Genomic DNA, 17323 nt, shown 5'->3' with positions numbered 1-17323 from the left:
GAATGAAGGCAGATTGGATGTGGAATGATTTTCAAAAACAAAGAAGCCTTAATAGAGGCGGTGAAAGATCACTCGATATGACATACACGTCGCAAGTATTTTGTAACTGACAGTTCGAATGTCGAGTGGAAAGTAGTCCGTAAGCAGCACAATCCAAGTATACATGTATATGTTTGTATATTTCTTAACGATAAGCATACATCATTAGTCGAATGATTGATATTTATTTTTTTCAAATATCTGGTGTAGATGGAAGTTGTGAGGGATTTTAAAATAAAAAATTGGAAGATGGATAATAACTAAATATGGGAGGGGACCATACGTGTATATTGAATGATATGTCCCTTGAACATGATAATCTAGATTAGGTTTATGTTGCTTCTTTGCTTTTAGGACAGGTGAAATGCAACCCCGCATATTAAATAAAGCACGTCATCTAAACTGTGAAAGATCATACATGGTAGAATATTCCATACCAAAAGGCATGGTACAGTTTGAAAATAACACGTGAAATTGTTTAGGGCACATGGGAGAGCTCAGTTCAAAAGCTACCTAAATATATGGGAGCTCTTAAAGAATTTAATCCAGGAACTATTATTGAATGAAAACACAAAGCCTTCCAACCATCAACCGGCGCATATGTGCTGGGAGACGTCTTCTGGGCGTTCAAATCGTGTATCGAAGGGTTCTAATACTGTCACAAATTTACCACTGTAGATGTGACCCATTTATACACAAAGTACAAACACAAAATGTTGATTGTTGCTGGCATGGATGAAAATCAACAGGTATTCCCTCTTGCTTTTCAATTGTCAATGAAGAATCACATTCATCTTGGAAGTAGTTTCGTAGATAATTGAGCAGACATGTTATACGGTGGCAACGTGGGATGTTCCTTATTTCTGACCATCACCCCTGTATCATTAAAGCAGTATGTGAAAGTTTGGATTTTGTGCCACCTCACGGCGTACAACAATATTGCTTGGGTTATGTGTGTTCTAATTTCAACAGTTGTTTAAAAAATATCATGTTGAAGGATCTTTGTTGGAGAGCTGGCTCTAAATATTAAATCAGAAAATTCAATCGAATTATGAAAGAGATAAAGAGCCAAAAGCTAGCCACATTTGAATTCTTAGACTAGATTAACATGGAAAAATGGACAGTTTCTCACGATGGTGGATGGCGATGTGGTATTTTGACGACCAACATGTCAGAATGCATCAAGAGTATTCAAAGGGACTCACCGCCTACCGTTGACAGCAATACCTGAGATGACGCTTTAACGTACTATCTATTCTTTTCATGAGAGATTTGCAAAGAGTAGTGTAATGTTGACCAACAACCAACTGTGGACGGATTTTGCGTACAAGATTTTCACATGTTGGCAACAAAATTTTGTTGAGCATACCGTCATCAAATGCCATCAGTTTCAACAATCCGCCTTGGTTGTTACAAGACGTCAGAATGGACATGGACTCAATACTCATATTGTCAAAATTACGAATCAAGAATGTCTATGCAACAAGTGGACTCAATTTAGTATCCTTTGCAGTCACGCTCAAAAGGTATGCGTTGCATACGTGATTAATGCTGCATCAATGGTGAAAGATTATTATGATTTAATGGCTTATACGAATACATATTTTAAGTCATTTGAACCTGTGTATTCCGAATATTATTGGGATGTCCCAGAATTTGAGTTGGCACACGATACTACTATTTGTATCTCTATATGCCTTGGTCAAAACCAAACATCACGTATTTGGCCGCAAATGCGTGAAAGGCAACAAACCCAACAAAGAGATTCTTCTACACAATCAAATGTGCCGGTGTGGGGTTGTCAACAATAATTGTATAGTTTATTATATTTTTTTAGAATTATATAAAAAAATATACACTATTACATTTGTATAGTTCATTGTATTTTTAAAATTAATGCAATTTTAACATTATGATTTTTTGAATTTTAATATGTTGTTAAAAATTAATTGAATATTAATTTATAAAAAAAATTAAACAAAAAAAATAAAAAAGTTTCCTATCTTTGATCAAATCCACGTCATATCAATTTTAAAAAATTATTTTTTAAGTCGAGTCGCGGATGTGATCTGCAACTCAATATATTTTATTATATATTTAAAATAAATTATATTTATATAATTTTTAATAATAATTAAATAATTAACCCCAATAATAATAGTTACTAAAATTATGAGACTATCATCAATACTTTATAGGGTAAATTATGTTGACATCCAATAATATCAAATTTAATTATATATTTTATTTTTAATAAAATTATAAGTATACCTTTTAAAATTATAATTGTAATTACACCTATATCCTCAAAATTTTATAAATACCACCTAAACCTGTTAATGGATGGGTACCGCTTTACTCGAACCCATACCCAACCATATACCAATGACATTTTTTTCATACCTTATGCATACCCTACTCTCTAAAATACACATAGGGTCTTACCCAAATTATACCAAAATAATTGGATAGAGTTTGAGTCTTACCAATCTCAAACCCATTTTTTTTCTTTTACAATATGTTTTAAAAAAATAAAAGTCTCAAATTTTTAAATTTACATTCGACTCAAATTATTAGTGGTTTTTTATAATCCGTCGATTGATAAAATAGGACTACGTACTTAAATTTATCATCATTGAAATTTAAATAATATACTTGATATTGTCTAAATGACGGATGAATATTAATAAAATTTTAAATTAAAATCTTAAATTTATTGAAATGATGGACCCATAAATCGAGGCGAGTTAAAAAGAAGAATGAAGACATATGAGTTGGTAAAAATTTCAAATCTCTTAAGTATCATTTGAATTTGTGTTTGCATTCAATTTTGATTTGATGAACTTTAATTATTTGAGTTCCGACAAATTTTATTTATTCATATTTAACTAAATTAATTTTTGCCTTTATTTTTTTACTTTCTAAACTGTCAAGTTAAATTTTGCTTATTTGATTCTAAGATTAATTTTGAGTAATTACGAAATCAATACAAAAACTCTAGCATATTTGGTCAACATTTCCATACATAACAATATAAATAAAATATGTAAATAAATGATTATATACTATTTAATTTTTTAAGTAGTAAATAAATTTAGTTGGCTGATTTACTAAAAGATTACTATAATTCCATAATTTTAAATTAATGGACAAATGAATATTTTTGGACATTAGATATCATTATAACACATTGATATTTTAGGTATTAGTCATTACCCATACCCATGGATATTTTTTGGGTATTAGACCCTTCTGATACCCACTAATTTAATTTCATGAATGTAGGTTAGGGTAGGATCTTCTACCCATTGAGCAGGGTAGGTGTATTGGGACGAAAGTGATTTTTTAAATATGAGGTAAAACCCTACCAATTGACAAGCCTAGTACATTAACACCCCTTAGTAAGTGTATTTATATAATTAAATCTAATTTCAGAAAGTACTGATATAATTCACACTATTTTATATGATCTTTCGAGTCCTCAACCTCTTATAAAATTGTAGCCAATAGACTAAAACAGTAGCTATGAATGTGTTTTCAAAACTAAAAAATGTTAGAAATTTATAAACTTTTTAAAAAAAAGAAAAAATTCAACTTATTTTTAAGATTTTTACAAACTCGCCTTTTCATTCATTATTCTTTTTCTTGAAATGAAAACAAAGAAATGATAAGGAAAATGGAACAGAATAGATTGAATTCATCAACCGCCATCTTTTTGCACCCAAGAGTCTCATTTTCAAATGTTATTCATAAGTTGAAAATGAGATCCATACAAACAGATTGCATAAGAACAGAAACTTGCAGTGAACCTTAATACTAATTAACCTCTGAAAAGTTCTTCAAATGTTCTCCCATAATCGTATTCTTCAATGGCTTAAGTTTTGTTTAGATCTTGAAAATTAAACCAGAGCCGTCGAACTTGCTCACCAGGAGGTCCTTAACACGTTCAGCCATTGCAGGAGTAAGATGATTGATCCAATCTCCGACTTCTCCCTTCCTGAAGAATGAACTGTTTTTCAGTACCTTAAGGATGTATCCGTTCTTGTTCACCTCCAAATTCCTAAGATTTTCGAAGCTACATAGCCTTGAGATTTGATCAACGACACCTTGTTTTTCTTCCTCGGGTGAAAATGGGGACCCGATGAATTCAGCAATCTTCTTGACATGAGGCGTGATATCCTCTTTCAGATCCTCGTACCTCAGAAACAACACTTTCTCAGGATTCTTCAAGCCGGCGTTCCAGTATCCAAGAATATGGTCCCAGAAGGGCCCGAATGGATGAATTCCCTGGCAAAACAAGTCGAAAGCCGCGTCTATATCGAGTGGCACTGCGTCTTTTTCTATCTTGTTTTCGAGCAAGAAATGGCGGTGTGAAACGAACTGATCCAAAGGATTTCTGCAGATGTAGATAATTTTACACTCGGATTCACGGATGGAATCAGGAAGGATTTTGAAAGGCATGTGGGTTGTGAAAATTCTTGGACTAGGGAGGTCTTGGAGATGAGGATTTTCTTGGAATAAATAAAGATTGAACTCGAGGAAGGGCACAACTGTGTGAGGATGGGAAGTGAGTAAAGGGCTTTGGTCAATGGAGATAACGTTGCGATTGGCTATGGAAAACACAAGCGCTTTCAACCAGGTGGTTCCTGATTTTGGGATGGATGTCAATATGATGTCGGAATCTTTTGCTTTGAAGTACCTTTGAGCGGAGAATATTGGTCGGACTGCGATTTCTGGCAACCAGAATCCATCGTATTTAACGAGCCGACGGCCATCCCAGTTCGTCTGCTGTTCCAGTGTTTGGAGCAACTCCTGGAGCTCATTTGAAACTTCTTTCTTCTCCATTTGATGATGAATGTATCCTGAAAAATCAAGTACGTAATACTCTTTTATAGACTACTCTACAGTCTCTACATGTGCTTTCTTTGTTTCATATTATGATTTTTGGAGACTGGGAATCTTGTTGATATCTTACAAGATAAAGTGTCGGGTAGTGTGCCGGATGAATCACAATCAATCATGCATTTTGGTGTTTTTTTAACTTGTGAACTTGTTATATAAATCACAATCAATCGGAAAGAGGACACGAGCCTCACATTTCTTCAAGTTGACCACGGTGGGCCGGGGGAACTCGAAGAAATAATTGAAGAACGTGAAAAGTCTGTAACAATACATTACTCTTAACTCGTGCAGTGAATTTGCTATATAAATGATTCAGGTTTAACTAAACTAATTTAAGTTAATGATAATAAATAGAACAAGAACAATGTTATAATTTTAATGGGTTTAATGCAATTTATCTCATTCTAATGTTATAAATGAGCAAATTATCTTTATGAAAAAAATAATAATAATTTATCCCATATAATTTTTAAAATGATACAATTTACCCTTATCTAGGGGGATAAATTGTTCATTTTAAAAAACATAGAAATATAAATTATTGTATTTTAAAAAATACAAGAGAATAAATTATTAATTTTTTTATAAAAAAAATAATTTCCTCATTTATAATATTATAATAAGAACTGCTTGCATTTTTCCCTAACTTCAATATTCTTTCAAAAGTAACATGAATACTTAACAGCTTCAACATATCTAGCTACTACCACCATCATGATTTTGCAGCGTTGGATCGTATATACTTTCCCTCTGTTATCCCTGTCGATTTTAGAAAGTGAAATCCATACCAACAGACAATAATAACAGCCAAAAATGAAATCCATACGTATAGATATGGTAAGAACGGAAATTGGTAACAAAAGCTAGCAGTAATTATGTGTTCCCAAGGTCATATTCTTCAGCAGCTGCCTTTCTTTTAGGTATTGAGAGCAAGTGGCTCGGCGTCCCTCTCAATATTTTTTTGAGCACACGATAAAAAACTTATTATTAGCTACAATATTAGTAATTATGGCTACAAATAGTGTTAAATAATAATTAGTATTAATTACGATTAAATAAAAACGATGCAATTTTGAGTTTCATGTAATCAAAACAACAGAAATGCAAAAACAGAACCATTCTAGAGAGGATATTTTTTCTATTTTCTATAAGAGATTCATCATCTAAAATGAAGGTGTACAAGGAAATTAAATACACAATGGGCGTAACCTCCCCAAGTAATCTAACACACTTTGTCACATAAAATACAAAAAAAAGTATTACAGAGAATCTGTCCTGTATCCAAGATAACCGGCATTGTGATAGCAGCGGCCTCATCAACGACCTCATGACGTGCAGTTGGAAACATGACTTCAAGATGCGTGAGCTCATGTGCGACCTCATGATGACCGGTCTGGACAACGACCTCCACATGTGCGACCTGGTGTTCAACCTGGGAGGAGGTCGAACTCTCAACAGGCCCCCCCACAAGTTGGACGTGGCTTGAACGAGAACAACACCAACTTGGAAAGCATGGTGGTGAAGGTAGAAATAGGCAGGATCTTTGTAAACAAATCAGTGAGCTGCAGCGAACTTCGCTCAAACGTCAATGAAATGAAACCCTCTTTATAAGCATCGTGAACTAAATGACAATCCAGTTTGATGTGCTTAATTCGCTCATGAAACACAGGGTTGGCCAAAATGTGTATGGCTACCTTGTTATCATAGAAAAGATCGATGGGCAAAGAAGTGGTAAGGCCAAGATCGATGGGCAAAGAAGTGGTAAGGCCAAGATCGACAAGGATGTATGTGAAACACCACAGTTCGCAGACAGTGGTAGCGAGACTGTGACAACAGTCGACTTGAAGACAGTAGCCTGTTTCTTAGTTTTCTAGGATACCAAGGTTGGTCCAAGGAATATACGAAAAATAGTGAGTGAGCGCCTCGAGTCTGGGCAGGAGGCCCAATCCGTGTCGCAGTAAACCTTCAATACCGAGGAATTATGCAAAGGGAAGAACAGTCCTTTTGACGGACACCCTTTCAGGTAGCGAATTACATGAAGAGTAGCACGCCAGTGAGAGTCGCAGGGATGTGTGAGAAATTGAGTGAGTTGCTGAACAGAATATGAGATGTTTGGGCGAGTAAAACCCAGGTACAGTAGGCGTCCCATAAGGCATTAATATGAATCAGGGTTAAGAAGCAGCTTATCAGTTTTGGATCGCAGCTTCAAGCCCTGAGGAAGAGGTGTGGAAGCTGACTTAGCCTGAGTCAGACCTATGTCGCAGATGACATTAATAACATACTTTGTCTGTGAAACATACTGACCATTCATATTGCGAGTAATTTCTAAACCAAGAAAGTTGCGAGCATTACCAATATTCTTGATAGTGAACAGGTCGTAGAGGTAGTCTTTCACCTCTTGAATTCCTGACAGAGAATGGCTAGTGAGTAATATGTCATTCACATAAACTAACAGTGCCATCGGCCCTGTAGGAGTATGCTTGACGAAGAGATAGTGATCATGGGCCGATTGATTGAAATCATAGGCGGTGAGACAAAAGGTTAATTCCACATTCCATTGATGAGACGCCTGCTTAAGTCCGTACAATGACCTCCAACTTACAGACCAGGTGATGGCCACAGTGTATCCCTCAGGTGGAGTCATATAAATATCTTCGTCCAAGTGCCCGTGCAAAAAGGCATTATTGATGTCGAGTTGTTGTAGAGGCCATCCACGAACTGCGGTTGCAGCAAGAAACAGTCGCACTATGACAGTCTTAGCGACCAGAGAAAAGCTGTCCGTGTAGTCGACCCCTTTCACCTGCGTAAATCCCTTGACCACCAAACGAGCTTTATACCTTTCCACCGTGCCATCAGCTCGCAGTTTGGTCTTATAGACCCATTTGCAACCAATTGCCCATTTTGCTTCTGGTAGCGGAGATAAGGACCAAGTATTATTTTTCTCCAAGGCATCCAGCTCGCATCGCATCGCATCCCTCAATTCCTGATGTTGAACAACCTCTGTGTATGACCTGGGCTCCTGCAAAATAGATAACAAGGCCACATAACACATGTATGCGGGGTTAATGGAGAGAAGGGATGAGATAGATCTGCTGTTGCAAATGAAATCGTCGAGCCAGGCTGGTCATTGTGTATTCCTGGCAGACCGACGAAGAGGAGGTGCGGGAGAAGTGTTAGGAACAACAAAAGTAGGCAAGTGAGTGTCTAGAGTAGATGAAGTGTCTAGAGTAGAGGAAGTAGAAGGTAAGGATTGAGGGATGTGAGTATTAAGGTCGGCATGTGAGGGGACAACATGAAGCAGGCACGTCGCTGTTGTAGGTCTTGTAGTGGACTAAAAGTAAGCAATTTCGTAAGTTACTGGACCTAAACAAAAATGAACATAGTTATCGGACTAAAATTAAAATTAGGCATATTTAGCGAACTAAAATAATACTTTTCTTAGATTAATCCATAAAAACTTAAATGACCAAATTGATCTTTCTCCCCTACAATAAAATATGGTACTAGTGACAATAATTTTGTTTTATTATTATACAATTTTAAGTGTCAAGACTTGTGTATAAAGTTATTAATAATATGAAATGAGGATCTAATGGAACTTGACATATTAATTAATTATTATACAACCGACCTGCTGACTCAAATTATTATTGCTCGGGAAACCTTTGACAATCAGTTTGTCCGAACCGTGTATGCATTTCTCCCTTAAATATAAGATTGCTTTACAAGACCAACCATATAATATATAGTAGCCAGCCAAAATTGTACAAGAGTGTATATCCAATATCATTGCATCGCAATGGAGAAAAAAGAAGACCCGGAATGCTCTTCTGCTGAAGTTGATAAGAGTGCCAAGGATGAGTTCCAGGAGTTGCTCCAAACAGTTGAACAACGGGTGAGTTCGTATGGGTTACAGCTCTATGCTGTTATGGATGTTTCGACCTATATTAGCTGCTCGAAAGCACTTCAAAGCAAAAGACACAGATATAATATTGTCAACCATGCCTAAATCAGTAACCACCTGGTTGAAAGCCCTCACGTTTTCCATTGCCAACCGCAGTGTTTTCCCCATTGACCAAACTCCTCTACTCACTTCCAGTCCTCACATGCTTGTGCCTTTCCTAGAATTGAATGTCTATTGGGGGCAAGAAATTCCTGATCTGGAAACCATCCCATTCCCCAACCCAAGAATTTTCTCAACAAACATGCATTTCAAATTGCTTCCCGATTCCATTCGTGAAAGTGACTGTAGAATTATCTACATCTGCAGAAACCCATTGGATCAGTTCGTTTCACACTTTCTTTTCTCCGTTGAAAACAAGTTTGGAAAAGATGCAGACCTAGCTGCCATAAATGAGGCTTTCGAAATGTATTGCCAGGGAATTTCCTCTTTTGGGCCATTTTGGGATCATATCCTTGGATATTGGAACGCACATTTGGAGAATCCAGGGAAAGTGTTGTTTCTCAAGTACGAGGATCTGAAAGAGGATATCACGTTTCAGATAAAGAAGATTGCTGAATTTATGGGGTTCCCTTTCTCACTAGAGGAAGAAGAACAAGGCCTGATAGATCAAATCTCAGGGCTATGCAGCTTTGAAAGTCTCAGAAATTTGGCTGTCAACAGGACAGGCGATATTAATGGTATTCTGAAAAATGCATCCTTTTACAGGAAGGGACAAGTTGGAGACTGGACCCATTATCTGACTCCTGCTATGGCTGAATGCATGAAAAAGCTCATGGATAGCAAGTTCGAGGGCTCCGGTTTAATGTTCAGGACTTAAAACAAACAAGAGTAATTAAGCAACTGCTCAGTTATTTGTGTTTGTTATGTCATTTGATGACCTTTTTTTCTGTTTCTGTTGGCATCTATTAATAAAACCACAGTTGGTGAGAAGATGAGGATGGTCGTTGCCTGTTGAAAGCTTTTGTACCATCACGAGTATTGATTTTATGTAACATGTTTAAGGTACTTTCCTTGCAATATTAAAGTTATACTGTTCTTGTTTTGTTTGTTCCTGTTTCTTTTATTAAATCGACGAGTACGTGTTTTGGATATTTATTTTTCCATATGGCTCAATACAATAAACATCAATGATCGTCAATCGTTTGTGAGTGTGCACGGTATGCAGAGACCTTCAGAAGAAGGCTCCGATACCATGAGGAAAAATGGAGAAGAAAGCAAAACAAAATTTGCAGAGAGCCATGAGTAAAAAATCCGGATTCTGTCATGTTTCTAATGAAGAAGATGAAGACCTGTCCTGCTTTAAATACACATAAGCTGCCGCATAATCACAATTGCTCCCTCTAACCACCCAACTAAAATGCCTGAGAAAAAGTCATCCGGCATCCAGAAGAAGAGCTACAACTTCAGCATCATCATCACCATTTTTGGCTGCAGCATGTACTCCAACAGGAGGAAGAAGAACAAGGCCTGATAGATCAAATCTCAGGACTATGCAGCTCTGAAAGTCTCAGCAATTTGGCTGCGATATTATTAGCATTCTGAAGAATAGTTCCTTTTTCAGGAAGGATTGGATCAATTATCTGACTCCTGCCATGACTGAACGCATAAAAGAGCTCATGGATAGCAAGTTCGAGGGCATTTACCTTTAAACACATGCTTCTGCCCATGATATTTTCTTGTTAGATAAAACGTATGCGGTAAAATTTAATTTTAGATTTTAAATACTATACCATTCCAATACTTGTTGGAAAACAATTTCTACTTTCTATTCATCAATTAACGTGCGACGTCAAAATCAATGAAATTGAGAGGCAACCAGCTTTGCTGTGCATTATTAAAGAACCAAGAAAAAGGTATTTTCCTGCTTTTCTTTAAGTAATAGCCCCACAGCCACTTTTCCAAGTAATTCAATTCTTTTTCAGGGGTGACAAATTATCGGGTCGATCTAAGATCGACAAGAATCAGTCGATAAAATTTGGTCTAGGATCAGTCCATTGTTATTTCTGATCGATCTTGGAATAGTTCTAAGCCTTTAAATGAACCTATGAACTCAGGTCCAGTTCGTGAATCGGCTCGATTGAGGCCTGAATGTGCCTATTTTATTTTTATTTTTTTGTGAAATAGAGGTTTTCTTTTGAACAATTACTTAAATTTATGGTAGTATTATGAAATAAAATAAATAATAAATTAATCACACAAAAAAAATATAACTAGAAAAAATAATAGTTAAGATTATATAATGAATTTAGATGATAATAAATTCATAAAGGATTTATAATAAACTTTGAAAAAAATAAATAAAAAATTAATGAATTAAAGTACTAAAGATTTAGAAGTAGAGCAATAATGATAATTATTTTTAGAGTTTTAAAAGTATAAAAAAGCTACTAGAATAATTAGTGTAGGAGAAAAAAATAAAATTTATACGTCATGTATTATTAATATAAAATATTGTGATACATAATATCTAATATATCCAATACAAATTTATAACTAATTATATGGCTCCAACTCATGCTAAATACATCGTTTAACGTATTCAAAATTAAATTAAAAGAAGACTTTCTTACACAAACTCAGGGTTGTAAATTGTTGGAATCGAGTTCAACGTATTATTGTTTTTTTTTTTTTTTGGGAATTATTATCAAGTTTCAAAATTACGTTTGAATTTAGTTTGCTTACTAATAATCGAGTTCAAACAAGCTTTAATCGGGTAACACATGAGTCGAGCTCGAATAATTTAATATTTTTAATTACATTTTATTATTTTTACACTAATTGAAACAAGCTGAAGTCGAGGTTGAAAGCTTATTGAATGTAATTTTTTGTTCATGTTTAATTTAAAATAAATTTAATTAATCAATTTTAATTGTGAGACAAAACCAGAGCTTAGAGATGCTAGATAGAAGAAACGTGCTTCACTTATAAAGTCGCGCTCTTGTACATATATCTGTATAGCTATTTTAGGTAATAGTTGCTAATCGTTTTATTTTTTGGGGGATTGGGCCACGTGGCTTGCCACATTGATAATTAGACAGTTTGTATGGAGTGTGGCAGCCATTGTTGAATAGAGAAATTGACGGAGAGCAATCCTCTTTTGGAATTATAGTGATTCGAGTCGAAATCTACGCGATCTTCTTGGTCGAGTGAATTGGTCCATCAAGCGGTTCGAGGTTGCTACCTCTTCCAAATTAGTGATTGAGCCCTGAGAAAAGAGAAGCAGATTGTTAGACTTGACGGGGTGGCCCTCAACTAAAACTCTCCAATGCTTAAGTCAGTGTTTGATTTCGAGGTCGAGAAAGCAAGTCGCTGGCAAGCTGAAGAGACCAAAAAGTAAAGAGTGGTAGAAAGAGCATACCATTAATGAACTGATTAGGAGATATTTATAGTGTAAGAATGAGGGTCTTGTTGGTCCAATAGGCGTCTTCCACGTGTCTCGGGTTACCAGGGTCGAGTTTCTAAACCTGACCCAAGTTGTGGCCCGACCAGCTCAAGAATGCACGAATCTTCCAAATAAAGTTGTAATTTTATGCCCTTTCAAAAGCAAATCAATCTTTTTCAAACAAAATTACGATTTTCTCCATCACATGGCTCTCACAAACATCTGGTGCATGTTTACATTTTCTCACGGACACCAAAATACATATGAGAAGAAAACGGTTGATGGTATGTCCATTCAGTGCTTTCACGCTTTTCCTCAATGGTAACCCACTTTCCAACTATATCCCATTCTCTTCTTTTCTGGAGTGCCTAATTGCGAGGACCCATGAGTAGGACTCAAACTCTTATCTCCAACTCTATAATCATCTCTTCTAGATTGGAGCACACATTTTTCTGTTGGTGAAATAATATTTTTTTTGTGATGTATTCATAAATCGTTAGTTTTTTTTATCTATAATTTATTTTAGGCTTAAATGTATTTTTAGGTGCAATCATTCCACAATGGATGCTTAGTAGCATGCACTATATCATAAAATCGATCATTCAGTCCAGACAAAATAATCGTAGGGGGACCCATCGAATATGATCGAGGCCCTGTATCAGTCGTACCATTATCAATTTTTTGTATTATGTATATATTGCTATTATATCCTCACTTGCAGTGTTTCAAATTTCCTAGTGTATGTATGTATTCTTAGCATATAATTTATAAACGTAAGTATCTTTATTTTTTATTAATTTCAAATGTTGTTAAATTTATTATTTATGAAAGAAATAAAAAAAGTGATGCTATTTTTTTTTTTAGAAACATGATTACAAAAGGGACAATTTATTACGAACTACATACATTTTTCTAAGAGAAATCAGTTTATATTATAGGACAAATATTATAATATGCTTTATATAATAATGTATTTATATTTATTATGTTTGACGGCGTGCAAAAATTCAAGATTTGTGAGAATATGTATTGAGATTTATAAGATTTATGGGTAAATTATTTATGTCTATTAATTCTTTGGTCCATCAAAAGTAATCAAATCCGCGTAAGCATAAAATAAAATTATACACAATTAATAATTTCATATTCATATTTTTCTATTTCAATTTTAATTAGAAAAAGTCAACTAAAATCTTGATTTTCTTGCCCCTTTTCCTTAGGTATAGCGATGTAGTTTTGAATATTTTGCTTAAATTAGTTTATATATTTTATTTGTATTAAACTTCTTCGATTTTTCAAGCTTTGTTCATCAAATTTCCTGTTTATTTATTCAAAACTCTTATTGAATTATATGTATTTAGACTAAGCATATTTATGATATTTTCTCCATCAAAATTCTTTCATCCATCAATTATAATTATTGCATACGTTATGTCATTAATTTTAATTTTCCAACAAAAGTAACATAAGAATATTACATGAAATAAAATACCAATTGAAAACTCTGCATACCTCATTTTTATGTGGGTTAGATACAATTTATTTCCCTATGATATTGAAAATAAGTAATTATATCTCTATAAAAAAATAAAAATTTCTCTCTATATTTTTTGAAAAATAAAGTAATTTACTTATTTATGTAAAGAGGTAAATTACTTAATTTTGAAAAATACAAATAGATAAATTTTTATATTTTTAAAAAATACATAAAGATAAATTATTATTTTTTTGTAAGAAATAATTTAGTCATTGAAAAAAATCACAGGAGAGAAGATTGCTTGTATTTTTTGTTTTAAGGTGGCATATGGAAAGACAATGAAATCCACACAAATTAAAATATTTCAGTAAGAACAGAAACTGGTAATCGAAAACTAATATTAATGCATTAATCTCGAGGGTGGAGATCATATTCTTCAGCAGCTGACATTTTCTGATTCAGATTTTGATGATTAAACCAGAGCCCTGAAACTTGCTCTCCATGATGTTCTTGACGCGTTCGACCATTTCAGGACTCAGATAATTCACCCAATCTCCAACTTCTCCCTTCCTAAAAAATGAACTGTTCTTCACTAATCCAAGAATATTTCCGCTCTTGTTCACCTCCAAATTTTTAAGATTTTCAAAGCTACATAGCCTGGAGATTTGTTCTACCACACCTTGTTTTTCTTCCTCCGGCGAAAAAGGGGACCCGATAAATTCGGCAATCTTCTTTATATTGGACAAGATATCCTCTTTTAGATCCTCATACTTTATAAACAACACTCTCTCAGGGTTCTTCAAGTGGGCATTCCAGTATCCAAGCATATGGTCCCAGAAGGGCCCGCAGTCATGAATTCCCTGGCAAAGCCTGTCGAAAGCCTCATCCAGTTCAAGCAGGACTGCATCTTCTGAAAACCTGTTCTCGAGCAAGAAAAGGCGGTTTGAGATGAATACGTCCAGAGGGTTTCTACATAGATAGATAATTCTACAGCCAGCTTCACGAATGGAGTCAGGAAGGATTTCCAGTGGCATGTGAGTTGACAAAATTCTTGGGTCGAGAATTCGTTCAGGATCAAGATCTTCTTGCCCCCAGTAAAGATCGAATTCCAAGAACGGCACAACCTTGTGAGGATTAGAAGTAAGTAGAGGACTTTGATCAATAGGGATAGCGTTGCGGTTGGCTATGGAAAACGTGAGCGCCTTCAACCAGGTGGTTCCTGATTTGGGCATGGTCGACAGTATTACATCTGTGCCTTTTGCTTTGAAGTACTTTTGAGCAGAGAGTATCGGTCGGAAAAACAGTTCCAGCAACCAAAAGCCCTCGTACTTGACAAGACGTTGCCCGTCCCAATTGGTCTGTCGTTCGAGTGTTTGCAGCAACTCCTGGAATTCATCCTTTGCGCTGTTATCAACTTCAGCGGAAGAACATTCTTCTTTCTCCATTTGGATGACCAATACTCGTCTGTACTAGCAAGAAACTTCTGATTTCTGTCTAGAGCATAGAATTATAGATGTATTTGTCGAAAGGGTTAATGATTATATATTTATAATGTTCTCTAAGTTGGGATCCGTCTTCTAATTCTTAGTCATAACGGGAAGATTTGGTTTAATTATTTATTTATTATCGAAAAACGAAAAAATTAAAAAATAATATTTTTTTAAATATGTTAACATGGTTATGAGAGTCGTGATTAGCCACTAAAATATTTTTTTTTTTTCAATTTAAGCCCCAAGTCGTGGATCTCAAGGCAACTTTTTTTTTTTTAAATAATAGTCAATTTGTGGATGCTACCTTGTGGTTGGCATCCACGATTTTTTTTTATTTATAATTTAAATAATTTAGTAATTAGAATTATTAATAACAAAAATATGATAAATTTAAACATTATAATTACAACCAATTTATTAAAATATTTTTAAATAAAATAAAAGTTCAATTTAAAAAGAATTAATAGACAATTGATGTTGAATATAAATAATTTTAATTTAAAAATTAATTTATTTATTTAAAAAAATTATCCAATGGTTTCTTTAAAATAATAATTTTTACTTTTTATAGTTTGTGCTCAAATATTAATATAGTTTTAGATCAAATAATAATTTAATTTGAAAATAGTAAAAAAAAATCCTAGAAATTATCTAAAATAAAATAATTATAATTTTAGAGCTATTTTATTGTATATATTAAAATAAAAATTTTCTAATATTTTTATTTTCATAAAAAATAAAACAAATCATATAGTTTGTATATATTTAAATCATACCGTTTGATATGATCTAATGGACACAATCTTGTATATATTTAAATTTTGTATGAGGTGATCGAATTTTAAAATATCATAATTGTTGATTAAATTTTAAGATATCTTATTATATATAATATATTTAATCTCATCTGCAATCCCCAATCTCTATGTTGGATCTGTCTTCTAATTCTTAGACATAACAAGACCACGGGAACAGTTTTAATCATTTATTTATTATAAAAAAAAAGTTAAAAAATAATATTTTTTTTTAAATATAATAACATAATTGTGATGAGTCATGGTTAGCCAAGGGGGAATGCCACGCCAGGGATGTGGCCTAACAAAAAATCAATTTGGGATAATTATAGTTTTGGTACTCAAATATTGCTATTATTTTGTTTTCAGTACACAAATATATGAAAGTTCTATTTTAGTTCTTTTATTTTTAAAATATTAATAATTTTGATTAGTCTAATTAATTACCATTTTGTCCTTTTAAAGAAAACATATAGCGCAATTATTTTTTTCTTATGCTCATGATTAGGCTCAACATATTTTCGAAAATAAAATTAAGCCTCCATAAATTTATACATTAAAAAAAAATTAATATTGTCTATAATATTAATGACTATGGCTAAAAATCATGGTAATTGACTACTATTAACTATGGTTAAACAAAGATGATGAAAAAAAATAGTTTTTCCACCACGAAAAAATTATTTGTCATGAGTAAAAGCCATGGTCAAAACATTTGTTGTGTTTTTAGCCATGCAAATATTTGAGTCATCTTCGCAAAAATTACGACCAACAATCGTTATGTGGCCGTGGTCACTAGATATTTGCTATGGCTATTTGTTATTAACCATGACAATTAACCGCAGTTAAATGTTATAATTCTTCTAGTGATACTTTTCTTTGACCACCTTGTTCTCGAGGTATTCCAAGTCCTCGATTCACGGACTTTCTCCAACCACACTATCCGGGAATACTGAGGACTTGAAAAACCCAGGAACAAGATGGTCAAAGAAAAATATGAATTTATTGAGGCTTAATTTTATTTTTGGAAGCATATTGGCTGATCATGAGCATAGAAAAATGATAGTTGGACTATATATTTTATTTAAAAGGGCAAAATGGTCATTAACTAGGCTTACGGATCGAAATTGTTAATATTTTAAAAGTTGAAGGACTAAAATAGAACTTAAAATATTTAGGAATTGAAAAAAAATAGTGATAATATATGAGGATCAAAACTGTAATTATCCCGACTAATTTCGAAAAGTTTGATCCTAGACTAGCTCGTTACTATTC

The 17323-nt window shown here is 33.8% G+C and overlaps 3 pseudogenes; 1 reads left to right on the top strand and 2 right to left on the bottom strand.

Moving 5' to 3' along the window:
* Positions 1-3704: 3704 nt before the first annotated feature.
* Positions 3705-5050, bottom strand: LOC105164651 (cytosolic sulfotransferase 15 pseudogene; annotated as a pseudogene).
* Positions 5051-8666: 3616 nt separating this feature from the next.
* On the top strand, positions 8667-9951 carry LOC105156001 (cytosolic sulfotransferase 14 pseudogene; annotated as a pseudogene).
* Positions 9952-14051: 4100 nt separating this feature from the next.
* Positions 14052-15327, bottom strand: LOC105155993 (cytosolic sulfotransferase 15 pseudogene; annotated as a pseudogene).
* Between the last annotated feature and the right edge of the window lie 1996 nt (positions 15328-17323).

The sequence above is a fragment of the Sesamum indicum genome, linkage group LG1 (genome assembly GCF_026168435.1).
Source record: "Sesamum indicum cultivar Baizhima isolate 11 linkage group LG1, ASM2616843v1, whole genome shotgun sequence".
Classification (NCBI taxonomy): Eukaryota; Viridiplantae; Streptophyta; class Magnoliopsida; order Lamiales; family Pedaliaceae; genus Sesamum; species Sesamum indicum.
Note: the sequence above shows the minus strand (reverse complement) of the source record. Positions and strands in the feature narration are given on the sequence as shown.